Source organism: Lutjanus erythropterus, chromosome 8, assembly GCF_056507025.1.
Source record: "Lutjanus erythropterus isolate fLutEry1 chromosome 8, fLutEry1.hap2, whole genome shotgun sequence".
Taxonomy (NCBI): Eukaryota; Metazoa; Chordata; class Actinopteri; order Lutjaniformes; family Lutjanidae; genus Lutjanus; species Lutjanus erythropterus.
In genome coordinates, this window is record NC_139324.1 from 14957815 (window position 1) to 14971413 (window position 13599).

General features: G+C 40.2%; 1 protein-coding gene across 3 annotated transcripts in view; it reads right to left on the minus strand.

The window, feature by feature from the left end:
* myo16 (myosin XVI) overlaps positions 1-13599 on the minus strand; it is a 138271-nt gene that overhangs the window by 103325 nt on the left and 21347 nt on the right. The gene's annotated exons all lie outside the window — the stretch shown is intronic.

Consider the following 13599-nt stretch of genomic DNA (forward strand, 5'->3'; position numbering starts at 1 on the left):
ACATTGTAGCTTAGCTTTCTTTCTGAGTCACAAACTCATCCCTCTCTGGCAACCACTGTCTCTATATCGCATTCCTTTTTGTTTTATATCAAACCTTGCTGTTCCTTTGTTTCTTTTGTCTTTTGTGCCCATTTTCTTTTAAGTATCCCCTCCTTGGAGCAGCTGTGTCTCTCCATTAATCTCCAGTGTTTCTCTATTTCATTTCTCTGAGCATACATCAGTCTGTTCATGAAGTGAGAGCATTGGTAGTTGAACAGCTTTGATGTCCTACATGTTGGCCCCATGTTTCCCACAATCCCGTCTGTCTCTTTCTTACTACTTTTTTTTTTTTTTATCTCTCATCATGTCTACAGAATGGCATGCACTAACTAGTCTTTGAACAGTACCGACATCCAGGGGGAAAAGCAATAAAACACTCGAAGATGGCCTTGACAGTCCTCCAACAGACACAAGTGGACTGTTTCTACTTTGTATCTATTTTATACAGTAAACTCTCATCTGTAGGGGCTGAGGTGTGTTTGGACCAGATCTTTATCACATAGAGACAAAGCCATCCTAACAGACAAATGGAGCTGCTGTGCTTTTTTCTGTTTGATATACATCTACACATTCATTCCAACACCTGCCCCCTCCACCCCCTTTGCCACACATATATGCACACATACAAACACACACACACCTCCTGCACAATACAGCAGTGCCATCTGCTCTGGTTAGACATGTAAAAATGGTTCCTTTGTGTTCAGGTCCCAGACAAGGGGGGGGGGGGCATTATTTTGCTGTTGGTGCCAGGTGTCTGCTTCAACTGTATTTTATTTTAGGAACTTGGCCGTAGGTTTAACAGACACAAAAATACAAACACAAAAACACTCAATTTACTGCCTTCTCCAATATCATGCCACTCCATCTCTCCACAGTCCAGCATCCTCAGTCCCCTGTTATTGCCTCCCTTTTTCTTATACTCTCACATATTTCCCCCCTCCTTCACTGCTACTTCTTCTACAGAGCACATTTTGATATGAGACTTGCAGTGGTAGCTTTTGTGTTGTGTGTTCAGGTCAGAGACTGCAGTAGAAACCTATAAGAGTGGGTGCACTGCTATAAGAGATCTGTCATAGCTCACTGCAGGGCTAAAAAAATAGAGTGCATCAAAAGCACTTCTGGAGCATTAGGATGTACAGGCACACACACACACACACACACACACACACACACACACACACACACACAACACACACACACACACACACACACACACACACACACACACACACACACACACACACACACACACCCAGACGACTAGCCCAGGCCACTGTGTCAGTCTGAGAGTCAGATGTAAATATATTGTAAGGCTCAGTAGGTGGAACCGAGGCAGCAACCAATGATTATTTTTATGATCAATTAATCAGACAGTTACTTTCTTGATTTATCAGTTAATTATTCAGCCTATAAAATGACAGAAAATAGTGAAAAAATTCCATCAAATTTCATAAATAAATCATGACCTCATATTGCTTTTTTGTCTCACAGTCTAAAACCTTTAAATATGGCATTACTCACATTTTTGCTTATAAAATATAAAATGACTTTTACGATTAATAATAATATCAGGCTGGTTACTCTTTGCTTTAACTATCAAGTTGCTTGTTACTGATTTCAACTATTTTAGGACTGGGGGTAAACAAAGAGCATGGGGACAGCTTAGTCTGCATACCTTAGTCCACTTTAATGTCCATCTGAACAGTGGGAAAAATGAACACTGACTACAAACTTGGCACATCATTGTTTACATCATATTATTCCCCAAATCTTAATCATTATTCACATTACATGCAACGTGCACCATATTATGTAGTTCCTAATCTAAATTAAGGAGCAGAATATATGTTGTGTGTATTTATGTATTATTTATCATTAATTAAATTATGCAATTTCTTAATAATAAGCCTGAGAAACTACAAATACATTTTCACAAAAATAAAAACTGATAGTTAAAGTTTAGAGTAACCAGTTTAACATTATAATTGAGTATTTGATTATTCAACTAATTAGCTTTTACACAGAACCCTTACTTGTGGAAAAAAAAAAACTGGCAGAGCTCCTTGCAAAGGGACGAGAAACTATCACACTTTTTTCATATTTGTCTTGTTTGAATGTTAAGTGGTGAACTGTGAGACAGATTTGCCACATAGAGAAAAATCAGTGAGACTGCAAATTATACCTGTTTTTCTCTCTCTCTTTTTTTTTAAATTTAATACTCAGTAGTAAGTAGAAATATGAGAAACATATCTACATCTCTGCCTTGACTCTGTGTGTCATTTCTTCCTTGGTCAGATCTCTCTGTCAGCCTCATGTGTCATCTAGGCCTCTTAAACATGCACTGAAGTTTAAAGTCACATCCACCACGTAACATACACATACACACATATTAAGGTATATACATTATGTAGTAGATGGATATCCATTAGATTTAGCTGAACACCCTGAAGTAACACATTTTGTCATGCAGTTTTACATAATTACTTTTATATAAAGTGATACAAATGCACCTTTAAATAAATAATGATGTCTGGTCAGTGAGCTAAAAGCTTCACTTTAATATGCACAGCAGTTCACACATGGCTCTTAATGTTGTGACTGCAGACTCTGACCCTCACAACTTCTCATAACCTACCGTGTATCACTGTATGTAATGTGGCTGCTTGTATTGTAAATAGAAGATTATTGGTCAGTGTATCAGAATATTCCCAGAAGCATTTCTTGGTTTTCCTATTTTGGTTGAAAACATCAGATATGGCCAGCACTGACAGCAAAGATCAATAAGAAACTGCCCTCAATCAGTAAATACTTGGATTTTCATTTTTTACGAGAAAAATCAGGCTCTTACGCCTTGGTGCACTTTTATAAGGTGATTCATGGTCTGCTCCCACATTACATATGTGTCTTTATCACGCAAAAAGTGCCAGATTGGACTCTTTGTTTTCTCAGGACTTCTCTGTGCTCTCTGCGTTCCAAAGGATCAGTCAGATATTGAAAACGGGAACTTTTAGGTATTCAGCACCCTGGCATATGTTGCAGAATGACATGAAACTCACAGATCTAATCTGGTTGCAAGTGTCTTAGCCAGTTCCCCCCTGAAGAGATTCTGAATCACAGTGAGACTCATCTGGTCAAATAAAGAAAAATTAAAAATGGTATGTAGATTAATACTTAATTTTACACATATTTTCGAACTTTGCGCAAAATCTTCAGATGAAAAACGTATGATATAATGTCTACACTGAACAGTGATACTAAATAACACGAGCATTTGCTCCTGTGTGCTGAACAGGTCGATGGAATGTGAATGAGAGCAGGGATGGACAGTAGGACTGAGTCTGATGGGAAATAACGCTGAATGAATCTGAGAGAGATGGAGAAAGAGACAGGGAGCTTTCTTCTCCTGCCATCCCATCTCCAGGCTATCAGTTATTGATTGACTGTGGAATATCCCATGCAGGCTCCAGCTAATAACACTGACATCACTGCAGGAGCTTGTAAATTAGAAAACACACACAAACACAAAGAGGCTGCAAACTGCAGACATCATAAATGTGCAGGATATAGATACATGTCCGTAGAAGCCTGCATCACTTCTACAGGACTACAGATATTCACTTTTTTCTCCTCTTTTATCCTTGCTATTACCTCTCAAATTACCAGCATCACTCTCCTTCATTCCTCCCTGAGTCTGCTCATCTTTCTTGGCCGCATTCTTCATGTGTCACTCATCCCATCCTCACCTCCTTCCCACTTCCCAATCCTGCCATCCCCTCCCTCTCTCCCAGCGCTCCTCTAAATCACCCTCAGTTTCTCTCCATCTGTCCTTCTCCTTCTGAAAGGACTTTCTCTCTCTGTCAGTCTGTCACTGTGTTATGAATATGCCAGACGCTCATGGGATAGATCTGCATCTTTGTGGCTTTATTTCATCTTCCTTTCCCTCCGCCGCTGCGTACCTGCCGCATTCACCGGTCAACTTCACACATCTGCAGCAGCTCTCTGCAGCAGGCTCACACACCCACTTACTGCATGTGCGCGCACACACACACAGGGACAAAAATACCCATTTGAAGTTTAGATTGTGCTGCTGTGCCAAAGGCATGTAAACTCATATAGTATATGACACCCTGCATATATAGTAAGTGCTAATACAACAGGCACACACCCATGGCTGAGGCACACACTTGCATGCACAGAGAAAGAGATGGTGAAGGCTACTTACAGCATTTGATGAAATGGTAGTGAGACATTTTCTAAGTCAGACAGTCCGCCAGTCAGGTAGAAAGCCAGGCAGGCAGGCAGAGAGGTAGGCAGGGAGTCAGTAAGTCAGTCAGGCAGGCAGACAGTAAGCAGCTACAGGTTCCAGCAGAACTAACTAATGCAGAGCTCGTAACCTGGCAGGGTGCATTATTAATCTGGCTCCCTGCATGCTATCCAAACTCCGTTCTCCTGTCTGCATTATTCAGCAGCAGCAGCTCCGGTTGCAGCCCATGCAGCATCTACACGCGCACAGACACTCACACACACACACACACACACTCACGCACTCACACACAAGACATACACTCCCTCGATCAACCCGTCAGCAAGGGGAGCTGCGGCTGTTTCTAGCTCTCCTCGCCTACAGCCAGATAACCGCCGCACAACGTCTTCTCAGCCATGACCAACGCACGTGCTCCGCTCACGTCACTGACTGACAGCCGGCTCAGCCCACCTCCCTCTCAACACACCCCCGATGACGCAATGCTCTTCACCTCCTTACACACACCCCTCCTGGTCTCCTTCTATCACACACACACACAAACACAGTGACTCATAAGGATGCACACCTCTTTGGACTATCCTCTACCTTATCAGCCAAGAGAAGAAAAAAAAAGGAGGAGGATGCGGGGGATTAATTGTGCCTCCTATAGTGTAGATAGAACACAGAGAGTGACAGATAAAGAAAACGGAGGGATAAAGGGAGGAATGGAAAATGGAGGAAATGCAGATACAGCAGGGGGAGCAAGAGAAAGAAAAATAAGCATGAGATGGCAGGAGACAGGGAGGGGGGGCATTAAATTGGATGGAGGGACAGCTAAAGAGAGAGAAAGAGAAGCTGCTGCAGTGCGGCTTTTGGTGCGCTGACAGGTTAAGTGCTCATCAACGGGCTTAAACTGGCCACAAATTAACTACAGATAAGTATAATTTGCTAAAATGGTAGGGGGCGTGAGACTAATACATTGACACACACTATATCATGTGTTTATCATGCTCCAGCACACACACAGAGTGTTAAGTGATGCAACATGCACTATGTGCTTTTAGTGTCAGTGTGTTTGTAGGGCAGTCTCTATCATTTTGTGCTTCCAGGCTGATTTGCATATATGAATACGGAAGCTTTGCATTAAAGAGAGGATTTGCACAAGGAGGGCGAGAATGTTTGGAGGAGCGAGATGGGAGAGAGAGAAAAGATGAAGTGAGATGGCAAGAAAGACTGCAGACGCACGCACACACGATATGGATGAGCATAAAACAGCTTAACGGGGTCTGCAGCGTGTGACTAAAGCAGGTTTGTGACACACATTTCGGAAATCTGTGCCAGGGTGCTCCCACATCTGCAAGTTACCCTCTTAGAAATAAAGGTGCTAACTAGAACTATAAAGGTTTCTTTAGCTTGTCCACACAGGAGAAGCCTTTTTTGGCTCCTGTTAGAACCCTTTATAAAGGTTCCACTTGGAACCCTTTCAGAGAGTTCTACATAGAACACAACATAAAAGGCTATATCTAGAACTAGGAATGCCTCCAAGCTGTTACACAGCCACCCACCTCTAGTTAGTGCTGCAGCGCCATCAAACAGCAGTCTAGTGAGTGGCTTCAGATGACTCTCAATACATGCAGTATTTTTTGGACAAAGTTAACATTATCAAATTGTACTCCATTTTAAGTGTTTCCACCTTCTAAGCGTACTACAAAGAACTAAGCCACAGGGTTCTCCTGAGAACCTTTTTATATTCCAAGGATTTTATCTAGAATGCACTCAGGGGGTTCTGCTGAACACACCCAGTGGGTTCATTGAGGAACCATTTTATATTACAATTAAAAAAAACCTGACAAACCCTTGATGAGAGAGTTTCAACAGTCCCTGAAGTGTTTTCTTCTATCAAGGGTTCTTTGGATGAAAAGGGTTCATAATGGCCTTGCAAAAACCCCTAACTAACCCTTCAAAATAGGAGTCTTCAGATTTATAGGTTCTGGGTAGAACTTGAGCTCTTCAGGAAGAACCTTTCTTTTTAAGAGTAAATATAGCGCACTGCATTTTCTGCGGGAGATTTTGAGCTGTTATCTCGCATCGCTGTCAAACACGGGCATGTGGAGGTGGGATAAAAGAATGTGAGAGGCAGGTGAGGTTCATTTTGAGGGTACTGAATGGAGCGGAGCGGCAGAGCAAACCTGAAAGAGGAGAAAGAGGAAGGCGGAGACTGGGAAATGGATGTGTGTGTGTATGTGTGTGTGTCAGACTGAATGCTCGAGTAATTCCTGTCATAGGAAATCAGGTCACAGAAGCAACTCGCTGCATCTTCTGCAAAACACTGTTAGAACAACTACTCCAACATCTACCTATAAAGTAAAGGAAAATAAGATGCCAGGTGTGTGTGTGTGCGTGTGTGTGTGTGCATGTTATACTAAAAGCAATATACTGACTACTAAATTAGACACACACACACAGATAACACACACATTCACACCTCTGATGCACTCGCTAGCTGGGTAGTGTAGTATTTTTGGTCAAGGACAACACAATGGCTCCACCATTAACACTTTACCCGCGACATCCAGACCTCACAGCGGGAGATCTGACAAGAAAATGTCATGCTTTTCCATCTGAATGTCGCGAGGCATTAATGGCTCATGTGAAATCTTGCCATCTGCGCCTGCAGCTGTAAACACGAAACATGCTGTATCAGAGAGTGGTGATGTGCTGGAACACTGGGACAAAAAAAGGTAACACAAGGTCTCAATGTGAGACATCCTGCCAGAAGGCAAGTCAACTCATCTCTGGTGGAACGGTGACAAAATAATGGGCTGGTGTAGCATCCTGATCATTTCTGCCTCTCTACAGCAGCAATTAGGTCAAGCACCTGAGCAGTGAGGTGCACTGAGAGCAGAGACACAGTGAAGAGAAACAGTGATAGAAAATAGAGAGAAGGGCTCCATTATGTTTGACAGATATTTAAATCTCTCTGAAAAAATAAGAAAAAAAAATAAAGGAAAAAGTGAAGCAATTACTGCTGATACAGTGAAGGGATAGTTCGGATTATTTGAAGTGGGGTTTTATGAGGTACCTGTCTAGAGTCAGTGTATTACCTACAGTACATGGTGAACTTTTGTTGTTAACACTGTCCACAGCAGTACATTGTCTAGCTTCTGTGCTGGTACTCCTATCTGCTCCTCCAACCTGAGGTTACCCTGACCAGCATGTACTGTAGGTAATACACTGACTATGGGCAAGCACCTCATACAGACCCACATTAAATAATCCAAACTACCTCTTAAACACAGGTGGAGAGAAAACAATTGTCCAAAGAAATAACATGCATTCAACAATTCATACAAATTGAGCAGTGTTTTTACTCCGTTCTCTAGATATGTGCAACAAAATTATCTGTGTGTGTTTGTATAGGATCAGACTAATTGTTGTGAATAGTGGTTTGTACGGCATTTGGCTGTGTGACCGAGTCTCTCTGTTTTCATACAGCAGCAGTGACAAACTCTCATTATAACAGCTTTTGTCCCGTGGGAGATGACAAATTCCATTCTCTTTGACACAGCTGTCATTCTGTCATCAACACCCTCAGGTGTCAATCAATACTACAACTGTGTTACCACCGTGATTTCTATGCTTACCACCGTCCTCGAGTGTGTGCATATGCTTGCATGCGATCTGACACTAATAATGCGGGATGGGTAATGCAGGAAATGTTCCCAATTACGGCAAAGCCAAAGGCACTTGGAAAGTTTGGAGGTGATGCATTATATATGAAAGGAGATCTCTCTGAATTAATTATTCAGCATATGTGCTCTATTTACACAAATAAATATTTATTTATTTTATCAGCCAAATTTTAAATTGAATACTATTTGCATGCATTATGGATGGTAAAATTTTTCCATGCAAATAAACACCTTGTATACTGATGGCACATGTGCACCTGCATCTACAGACAATAAAGCTTTTTCAGCAAGCAATAGTGCATTTACCAGAAACAAGAATCCCTCAAGCCTCACTGGACTGCTAGACTACACACACATGCACACACAATCCACCATCCAGGTTAATCTAGAGCCTTTCTCTACACTAGATTACTTTATCTCCCTTGTCTCCTTCTATCAAGACTATATCTCAACCTCTCTCCTCTGTACCTGCATGCTCAATGTAATTTGATTGTCCTGCAGCAGTTTCCTTTGTTGATTTTAGGGACACAGCACTATTGTGTATTGGAGCATGTTGATCTGCACAATGTCCTTTATATACACAGGGAATTTTATGATTTACTATGTGCATTGTTAAAATCTGCTGCAATACACAGCGCTGCACTTGTTTAGCTGTAGTGAGTTTGTTTTTTCACTATGTTGGGTTTTATTGTTACATTGCCAGGAACTGTTGTTGTTTTTATCATTGTTGCTACTGATGAAACTCTGAAATTATCCTTTTTTTTTTGGAAGTATTTCTTTACGTGAGACTTTTACGTGAGATGTTTACAGTTTTTAGTTTAACTAACTGGTTACTGAATGGTCAAATGGAGGTTGTGGGGATCCCCAAGGGTCCTGCCAGTCAAGCACACATCACACTCATTATGTGTAGAAAGCAGCTCTCTCCATCTATTTTTCTATAACATTTCTTTCGTGTTGTTCTTTCACATAGCTGTGTAGAGGGGTAACAAATAGGTGACATCAAATTATTCCAAGGGACATACATGAAGGGTTCCCTGGTATGTTTTATATCCTGTAAGGGTACTCTGCTACAGGGAATGCACTGAATCATAACACTGTCATAACAAATTAGGGGTGGGAATCTTTGGGCACCTGCCGATTCGATTACGATTACGATTCAGGGGCTACGATTCGATTATAAAACGATTATTGATGCATCTTTATGTATATTGATGCACTTTTTCACAAACACATTTCTTTTTGTCTCACTGAATAAGCATTCGTCACTTGCAATTTTTAAAAACAGCGCATTTGTAATAAGAATTCATTTCGATTATATTTTATTAAACTATTGGAAATATGTGCAAACTGGAAAGTACCAACAGTAGCCACTAGTAGCCGCAGCAACAGCAGCCTGCCGTCTCCCCGACTCCTCCGTCGGGTGGAATCGAGTTACGGCTTCTCATGTTTGTTGTGTTGCCAAAGTATTTTATTTTAGCTCGACACAGCTTACATATAACGTGGCTCTTGTCCAGTTCGCTTCCGCCGTCGACGTTGTAGAAGCCGAAGTGTTTCCACACGGCTGCTTTTAAATTAGAAGGAGCTGTTCGGACCTCATGGCGAGGTGGCTGCCGGTCGGCCATGTTTGTTTTCCGCTGTGCGCGTGTCGCTCCAGGTGCGCGTCCCAAAGTGTCCCGGCGATGACGCGTACCGCGCTTCTTAGTTCCACATTATTTAGAAGGTTCTGTATCACTTTAATTAACAGATTTAAATAATCGAAATTTGGACGTTTGTGAATCGATTCAGATTCGTCCACGTCCGAATCGCGATGCATCTAAGAATCGGAAATTTCCCCCACCCCTATAACAAATGATATCAAACTGAATCTGAATGTTTCAGGCTCAATTATTTTTGACACATAATCATTATTATTTATTATTATTATGGTCTCTTCCTTCTGTAAGCTTACCTTGAAGGAGAACTCTGCAATATATTTACTAAGATAAATCATATAATGACGATAATATGTCAGCAGAGATGAAGGAAACATGCTAAGTTAAAGTACTACTAAGTTAAAGCACCATTGTTTTAGGGGGGGTGGTCCACCCCACCCAACAAAACTCCCTCTCCTTCCTGTAAGAAACTAAATAATTTGCTTATTTTATGTTTAGAATTTGTGACTTTCAGACATTTTTATTGAAGACTGTTATTTTGAAAGTTTATTTTGAAATTATTTGTTTCCGCTTCCTTACACTCCTCTGCCAGCAGCCACCTCCCATGACCCATCTATGCCCCCCAAAGCATTTTACGCTTATGCACTTTACATGGAGCTAAAATCAATACTGAATTATGTTAAGTATTTGCAAAATTAGTAAGTTTCAGTTTGTGAGTTGCAAGAAATCATTAATTAACACTTGTCTTTTCCAGTTTTTCATGGTGGGGAGGAGGGGGTAGGAGAAGACAACTCTACAATATTTTGAACACTTGCTGTCAGTGTTGGGCTACATATTTCTCCTTTTCTCTTTTGATTGTTGTTCTGGAGGATTAGCTAAAACGTGTTAAAATGCGTAATAACTATATTAGGGGGTGATAAAAAAGTGCAAGAACTAAATGTAAGAATAAAACATTTATGACAAAATGCAACTGAAATTGCAGTCTGCGAAACTGAACAAATATCCTTTGGCAAAATAAACACCAACAATATTTAGATGGTGGCTGAAGTGTGTCCTGTTTAACTGCTCAAGTGTGCTATGTGTTTAAGCTAATGTCTGTGTGGTTGAGACAGATTGGCCCTCTGACTGCTGTATGGTACTGATGTCATGCTGGTTTTCTTGACATGCTGCTGAGGTTTTGGGAATGACGTGCTGATGTGGTTTTGCTCCAGCTGTTGTCCCACCTGGCTGTTACACAAGATTAGAGGGTTGATTTAGTGTTGCTCTCCTGTTCTTAGGCTGTGATTTACAAGTGCAAGTGCACGTGTGTTTATAAATACATACATGTGTTGTAATATGAAAATACTGCCTTGTTAATGCCTTGTGTTTTGCTTCAGGCATGATGCTAATAGACGTATTAATATATTTATATTTTCTCCTGGATGTTCTGTCCAAGCATTCAATAATTGATTCATAAATATATCCAATACACAACAGGTTCTTCCTTCAACTTCATTTTCTAAGTTTGTTCACATATTCTTGAATTTTTCCACGCAAAGACGAGCATAAAGAAATGTACAATGCTGCAGCTGACTCCAGTGTTTGTCAGGAATTGTCTGATCACATTCAGTCATGAAAGTGATCAATTACTTTAAGACCAGTGCGTAGGATTTAGTGTAGATTGCAACCAACTGAAAAGCGCTTGCCTCACCCTCTCCTTCCAAGTGTGAAGGGGAGAGTGAGAAACGTGGCAGTTCAGCATGGTGGCGTCAACTATCTGGAACTACCATGGGAAAACCGCAAAACCTCACAACTTTATATGATAACTAACATCTTCTTGAGTAACAAAACAAGGGACTTTGGAGAAGAAACTGAAAGTGATAAAACTGTGTCAGGATGCAGCGAATGTGAAAGAAGTGAGGAGAAAGCTCACACAATATAAGATGCTGCATTGCTATTATCGCACACCACTGAGACTCCACAGAATAAAGCTGTTGAACAAAGCCTTTGTGTTGTGTTGTAAAACTACAAAAGGAACTTTTATATACTGTACATAGGAATGCAGTTTGGTAAAACCACTGTGGATACAGAGATTAGAAGTTTTGAGTAGTTAGTTTGGTTCAGAAATCCATTGAATTCCAAAGTGTTTACTAACAGACCAGTCCCAAATACCAGGCACATCGAAGTGTGCATTTTCTGTTGTTATGGTAAGTATAATTACAGTCTGTCAAGTTATTTTAAGACACTGGGAGGAAGCAAAACTTCCAGAACTGAAATAATGGGTTAATGCACTGGTGGAAATAGCATCTAACAAATGTATGTTTAGTAGAATAAGTGAGAACGGGAGGATCAGCAACTTTTACAACACAGTCTCATAATACGAGATGCTACTTGTAGTCCTTTTATGCTGCTCACAAAACAAAATTTATACAGAGCACAAAGTACTACTTTCTAAACTTACAGCACAATCAAGAATCTCGTGGGAGTTTCACAAATCTCACAAATCGAAGGTTCCCCTCTAGACATAAACATGGATAAGGAGCCGTGCTCTCTATCAATATAAATGTCTCATTCTACGGTAACAAGTCTTAATTCCAGGTGATTATATATTAATGAAAACATACTTATTAATATTATATTTAATTCCTTCTATTATCTGCTAATAGATCCCCCTAAATCGTACACACTGAACCTTTAATTGTACAAATACAGTACACCTTGTGCATGTGTGTAATCTATCTATAATCTGGGTATCACTCTTTAGGATGGATTATATTGTAATCCAACCATTTTTCCTCCAACACAGCAGCTCAGCCCAGGTTTAAACTGAACAGCTGGGATTACTATTTAATATTCATAATACTAGTTAATAGCCTAACAGTAATGTTGGTCAATTCCGTGGTGGATCATTGCCTGCAAAGGCAGGATTTAAATGCTTCTCCTCATGATGCTGCAGCGCACTAAGACACTCCACTGAATCAAATCAAGGTTTATGTACTTTGCTCAACTACACATTGATGGTAGTGCTAATTAAAATGGCTTTATGTAATTTTTAACCATTCAGAGGCAGACAGACTGACAATCAACTTACAACAACAAGTACAAATCAGTTCATGAAATTCTTATGGATAAAAACAACTGCCTACTTATAAATCCAGAAAAATAAATAATTCGACATTCAAAGCCTTTCAAAGTATTAGGTCAGTAACACTATCAGAAAACATTAAATGCATTGGTGGAAAACTTGATTGGCAAAGGTGGACAGATGACAGTAAGAACGGGATCCATGTACAAAAATAAATAAATTAAAAAAATAGTCACGCTGTCCATCTGTGGTAAGGAGATATCATAGTTTTGTCAGTATCGCTCGATTGAAGTGTTTCTTCTCAGCGGCTCACAGGAGCTGATCGAACAGCCATGGCTGAGGAGTGACACACTTCATCCCCTGACACCTTTGCTCCTTTCATTTCAAACAGAACAGGTACTTGTGAATCCTATTCCTGAGAAGTGACACTAGCTCAGTCTCACGATGTCCAACAGTCACTAAGGCTAGGTCTTTAACCTCAATACTTTTTTGGTACGTGAACCCTTGGAATTATAAGGTTCCATCTGAGTTCTCACTGTTTTTAAGATATAGAGCTTGAAAGATTTTGTATTCCTAATAGCCAAAATTACATGTGAAATATGTCTGCTTCATACATGAAAATGACAGGCACCTATTTTAAATCTAAAATCCTGTCAAATTTAGAAATGTTTAGTTTTTTTAGGTTTTTTTTGAAAAATGTGGATAAAGACCTCTAATCACAAGAACTCATTTTCTGGTTGGAATTATATGGCTCTATCTGCAAAACATGAAAAAAGCAAAGGTTTTTGCAAAACAAAAATAGTTTACTTTTAAATTTAAAGTATAAAATTAGTGTTGTAACACAGTATCTACATGCATGTGAATGTTCAATTTAATGCTTTCTATGACATTTATCAGGTCTTGTTT